This window comes from Macadamia integrifolia, chromosome 14, assembly GCF_013358625.1.
Source record: "Macadamia integrifolia cultivar HAES 741 chromosome 14, SCU_Mint_v3, whole genome shotgun sequence".
Lineage (NCBI taxonomy): Eukaryota > Viridiplantae > Streptophyta > Magnoliopsida > Proteales > Proteaceae > Macadamia > Macadamia integrifolia.
This window is the reverse complement of record NC_056570.1, coordinates 31,048,907-31,054,884: the sequence shown is the minus strand read 5'-3', so window position 1 is coordinate 31,054,884 and position 5,978 is coordinate 31,048,907. Positions and strand designations below refer to the sequence as shown.

The window sequence follows — 5,978 nt, the reverse complement described above, 5'->3', positions numbered from 1 at the left end:
CCCCCCCCCCCCCCCCAAAAAAAAATTCTGGAGGGCATGGATGTACAAAGAACAAGTGGCTTGGCTAACACAATGAAGAGAAATGGTTATCTCACACTAGCAATAACTGAATATTACAGAACACGGTTTTATGAAGACAAGGTCACGAGCACTGGGAAATATCCTCTTATGATCAATTCATCAAGAAGGATGACCTTGACATGATGACTGTCAACAATGTATTTGCTATCTAACTCATGCAGGTTGTCATGACATGGATGTTGATTGATACACATGTATGTATGTCCTCCATTCATCAGGTTTAGGTTGGCTAGAAGAATATGATTTGTACTGCCTCTTTTATTTTCTTCCGTTTAAACAATCTGTTCATTTTGTAAGGTAATTCTCTTTTATTTCCTATTTTATCTATTATGCTTACTCTTGATATGTAATTATGATAATAATTATTGTTTAGTTTAGTTCTTAATCTTTCATAGATGCAGGTCCCACAAGTGACTGAGGAGGTTGCTGTGCTTGATTTGTATCCTACACTTTTATCATTTGTTCATGTATCTGGTAAGCAAAGTTTTTGTGGAGTTAAAGCAAAAGTTTATTGGACCATGCATTACACTGGGAAATCTATAGTGTACATACCTAGTTGTGTCACGTGGAAGGGTGATGACAATTCCAACCATTGGATATCTAGGGAATGATGTGGGACCTTGTGTCAAATTTCATACTCAAATTCAGTCACATATGCTCCCAGTGTGTGCTCTTTAGGTTGTCATGGATTTTCAATGCTTTCTTTGGCTATTGGCCAATTGGCCAACTCCATTTGGGCTGAACTTTGGTGTCTCTTTTTCCAAAAACTGTTAGCCCCATCCAACCCACCATGCAGCAGATATCTGTGCCGGTCCAGAGATATCCTCTCGACTATGCAGATCAAGAAAACTTTCCTATATAAAAAATGAAGCAGAAAGAGAACAAAGAACGGAATAAATTGTTTGGTGTCAAGTTGGTTTTTATTGATTTTTTTGGAACAAAAAGGAAAAAAAAAGTTGTTAAAAAATGCAAAATGATGGAACGATAAAACCTTGTTCCATCATTTTGGTTTCGTTCCAAATACAAAAAAAGTGAACAATTAAGGTGATAATTCTTGAAACAGGTTCATCAAACACTATTTTTTTTTTTAAATGGCATTTTGACACAACAACTGAAAATTCTGTTTTTGACACAAAACTTTGTTTCTTGAAACTGAATGACTACCAAATGCAACCTTAGTACTTCCTTTATAACTGCTCATTCATGCATATTATAACTGTTGGATGAGGGTAAGGGTTAGAAATGTAGTTACACCTCCCTAGCTTCTCTCCTCCATCCAACGTATATGGTCGTGTATAAAACCTTTTGCCAAAAGAAAATGTGTGATTACAAATCGAAAACTTCCAAGGGTTACTATAATTAGGCCGTCCAATAAGGAAATCTATATGTAAGGACCAGTAAGATAAGTTTCCAACTTGCTTAACAATATATTTTGGGTATACTCAAAGATCTTATGTAAGATTGTCTTCCAATAATGAGTTAGGAAGCCAAAGGACTATATATCATGAGACTAATCTTTACCCAAGCTGCAAATACAGAGTTTTCATCACTCTTGCAATCATGGTGGCATTTCAATTCTTTTATTGAGCTTGGCTAGTTGGAGTCCATCTCTACGGATTAAGGTAAGCATTAAATTAAATTTATAGGAAAAGGATGGGTATGCAGTATACCCAGATCTATCTGTTTCTATCTCTCTCCTACTCCCTTTGAAAAAGTTTTTTGTACCTTTCTCATTCTAACCTTCCCACTGATTGTGCCACTAGCTTGAAAGCCGATGGCATACCTAACCTCCTTCCTAAATTTATTATGGGTATTTGTATTTCTTAATCCATGTATTAATCTTTTTTTTTTTTTTTGATGAAATCTATGTATTAATCTTAAGATTTAGGATCTAGGAACCTGGGTTTGGGACTATTTTTCCCAATTCCAAAGGGAGCGTAGGTATTAATATAAGGCAGCGGTATAAATTGGACCAGTTTCAGTAGGGCTATGGTTACAGTGTGAGAAGGGGTGGATTCGAAACCAAACAAACAAAGGAAGGTTCGGGTTTAGGAAGTTTCAGTGCGGTTTGGGTTTTGTTTACTATGTATTTATACATAATTATGTGAAAAAATATGTTATTTATTTATTTCCGTTGGTTTTGACTTTTGATTTCTTATCAATTTGGGTTCGGTTATTGTTCCATTTTTCTTGGGTTGGATTGAATGTGGTCTGGTTTCCAACCGGTTCTACGGTAACCCAATCTAAAACCAAACTAATAAGGAATCAATTTGACTTGGGTTTTTCAGTCGATTCAATCTGATTTCATCAGTTTGGGCTAGGGTTTGCCCATTAAGATCATACTTTTTTGTGGAAGGATTCCAAATCCATGTTTGGCATAAAATGAGATGAAATAAGAAAATTATACCTAAAAAATAAATTTTAAAACATAAAATTTATTGAATTAGGCATTTCATTTTGCTGCCTAAATAAATGCTGCGCTTGGTAGTCATCCAGAAAATTTTTTCTGACATTTTTTGTTATATGGAAAAAAAAAAAAAAAATCATTTGGTAGTCATTAGAAAAATGTTTCTGACATTTTTTATTATATGAAAAGAAAAGAATAAAAGAAAAAAACAGAAAAGAGAAGAAGGAATAAAACGTTTGGTGTCAAAGTGAGAATTAGCTTTTCAAAGTGAGAATTAAGCTTTCTGACGGTGTCATCTAAGTATGATTTCTAAAGTCTAAAATATAACTTGAGGAATGATTGGGCCCACTCAAAAATATATGATATTCAAGTCAATATCCAGTGGTTAGGCTTTTTAGATCACTTGAATCGGACTGGATCATGACCGTTTGTGATTGATTGCACACTATGGTGGGTCCATCTTATTTTATTAATTGATACTGAGAAACTACGGGGGGACAGTTTACGCGCATCCACACAATTTTCAGTTCGCCCTAACCATTTGGATAACCCACGGATGGATACAAAATAAATAAAAAAATACATACACACACTCACACGATACATACGATAGGGTTCGTTCTCACGACCTCCTCCCTTAGGTGCCGGCTCCACAAGCTGAAGCTACTTAACACTGCTTGAACTCCTGATAATTGAACAACTGGATCTAAATTTATAGATGATGGGTACTGAACTCCATTACCATGATCGACGAGCCTAAACTATTCTTCAAGCTTAAAGTCATAGCAAGCCAAAGGCCGACACTCTTGATCGGACAATGGTTGACGACATTAGAAAAGAAAGATCACAGAACATAATTGTTAAAGCTTTACACTTCTAACAATTTTTAGATCTTCTTACATGAGAGGATGAATTCTTTTGTCCAAGATATGCTCTCATCAACATAAATCCTTTAACCCAATAATTGTGAATATCACAGAAACTGATTGTCGATTGAGCTTGTGATGCGGCCATGCATATACTTATGTGATAATAAACCCCAATAAATACAAAAATAAATAAAGACAAATCCGCACGATATACAAAGATTTACGAGGTTCATAAAATAATTTGGTGTACTATGCCCTCGGGTGAAGAAGAAAAAGTTTCACTATGTATAAGAGATAATACACCCAAACAGCGGCAAGAAATCTCGCCCTGAAACCTTAAATAAAAAAGCCATAAATTATAACTACATGCTCAACAAGATGATAGTACATTGTATACTCATCCAAGTCGCGGGTCGATTCATCCAATCGTGGTTGATCAAGTCTAACCGTAATCATTCTTCAAAAAGGATCAAGAATTCAAGACAAACTTAAAAACTTATTATCAACCACAAATATTTTTGTACCTTCATAAAACCCAGAGTTGCCTTCCCTACTCCAAAGTTCATCTTGATGTGATTTGAAAAGGAAATTGCCCCAAAATTGAGATAAATACGTTTGAATTTCAATTTTATTCAAAAAAAAATTGTATGGTGTTTGATCTATATTTAGATTCCACTCAAAGTAAAAATCAATTAAAAGAAAAGAAAAATTGAGTGAAATTCAAATATGAATCAAATTCGATACGAGAATGCTTCTCATAAGAGAACTTGATCCGAACCTATTGAAAATTGCCTATAACATATATTTTCTTAATATTTATGGGTACCGACATAATGGTGGTGGGTACCGACATAATGGTAGGCAGTTGAAGTAACAGTTGCTCCCGTGATCCCAATAGGTGGGGAGTTGGGAGTGGGGACTCACACTACAGTGGAAATCATGTAAAGTGAGATAGGTCTCTCATTTCTCATCCAAATGGTTCCAACGCTTTTGAGGCCTTTATATTTATATATAGTTACATTGGGGTAGCAGAAAAAGTAGCCAAGAGATAAAGGAGAGTTGAGGAGAAAAGGGAATGGAGTGGTGGAAGAAGAGAGTTTTCCGGCTAGTAGCGGTGGTGGTTTTGGTGGTGCTACTCCAATGTGAAGGTGGTGATGGTAGCAGTTACTCAACACCAGCTCGCAACATCACCATTGCCGCTTTCCTTGACTACGATGAGTCCTTGATTCCCGTCAGTATGATTACGGCGGAAACTGCTGTGGTTCCTCGATCTTATTGTAATCAGCAGAGGTATGGGAACTGCTTGCCATCTAATCCAAATGCAAGGAAGAGTCAAGGGAGATGTGCAACTTACGACAGATGCAGGGGGTCATTAATGAGTTGAAGGTAAATGAATTGAAGATCCTTGTGTTTGTGTTTGTGTTTGTAGTCGCAGCCCTCATACAATAAGCAGCGTTTCCATAAGATCAACGAGCGATGTTAGGGCATGTTCTGTGTTTTTTTTTTTATTACTCTCCCTTCCTAATGTAGTAACAACTATGGTCAGTCTATGGTGATGTTTGTTATCAGTTCAATAAGTACCGGTAATGGGCTTCATTGCTTCCATTCAAGGTAGATGAAAATGTTTCATTCCCAACCCTAATCTTCCGCGGCACTCTCTTCATATGATCGTCGCATATGTATTGTCAAGAATGAAAATTCCAAGACATAAAGTGTGAAAGTATTTATATTATGTGTATATTGAATTAGGTCACTTGAAAATTATAGAATTTGAATCATCTCCAACTGGCTGTACCCACATTCTAACCCCATCTCACACCCCTAAGGTGGTCCCTACACCACATGGTGGACGGTGTGAGATAGGGTTGGAGGGTACATCGGGTCATGTATCAAGATTGACAACATTAAATAATGGTTTAGAATACTTGTGAAATAGCAGCCTCAGGAATCAATCAGCTTCACACGTAAGTATGGGGTTGTCGAACTTGGGACCAAACCAGGTAAGTCAATCGATCTAATCGAAATAATTTGGATTGAACCAAAATCTTATTGGCTCTGGTTGTGTGACCTCTTGTGCCCAGACACCGAGGGCGGAAAAATTAGGCCTCCACCAATGTGAAATCGAAAAAGCCCATCTTGTCTTTATGTCCATGTGCGTTCCTTCATTGGCTTCATTCTGCCATGAGGCTGCGATACTAATGATCATTCTTGTCTCCTTGATTTATATATAACTGAAAGAGATAACGCTACTTGGTTGTGTGGCCCATGCGCCAGCATTGGGTTAATGAGAACATACACCTAAGTATCACACGGGGGACTGTGATTCCTACGAGTGTGCGGAAGCCATGAGAATGCACGATAAAGCATCAACTGAGAAATCATTTTGCATTTCTTAAGGGATGGAGGTGATCATTTTACCCCATATGTCTTGAGGCATGGTCATACTCCCTACATAAACCATTTCCCCTTTATAGTTAGCACATACTTGTGCTTTATTTCAATTTCCATAAACAAAATCGTAATACTCATCCTTTATATCATGAAAAGTAATTAGTTATTACTAGACACAAATTCAGAAATCCATCCTAAAAGAATTTGATCATATTGAAGTTGGATAGCTC

At 36.7% G+C, this 5,978-nt stretch overlaps 1 long non-coding RNA gene across 1 annotated transcript in view; it reads left to right on the top strand.

Annotated features, from left to right (window-relative positions):
- The window catches only part of LOC122061569, a 10,339-nt gene extending 9,738 nt beyond the window's left edge, over nucleotides 1-601 (top strand). Inside the window, exon 5 of the long non-coding RNA XR_006134680.1 lies at nucleotides 34-601. This is a non-coding gene — a long non-coding RNA (uncharacterized LOC122061569). The remainder of the gene's footprint in view (nucleotides 1-33) is intronic.
- Nucleotides 602-5,978: the final 5,377 nt, after the last annotated feature.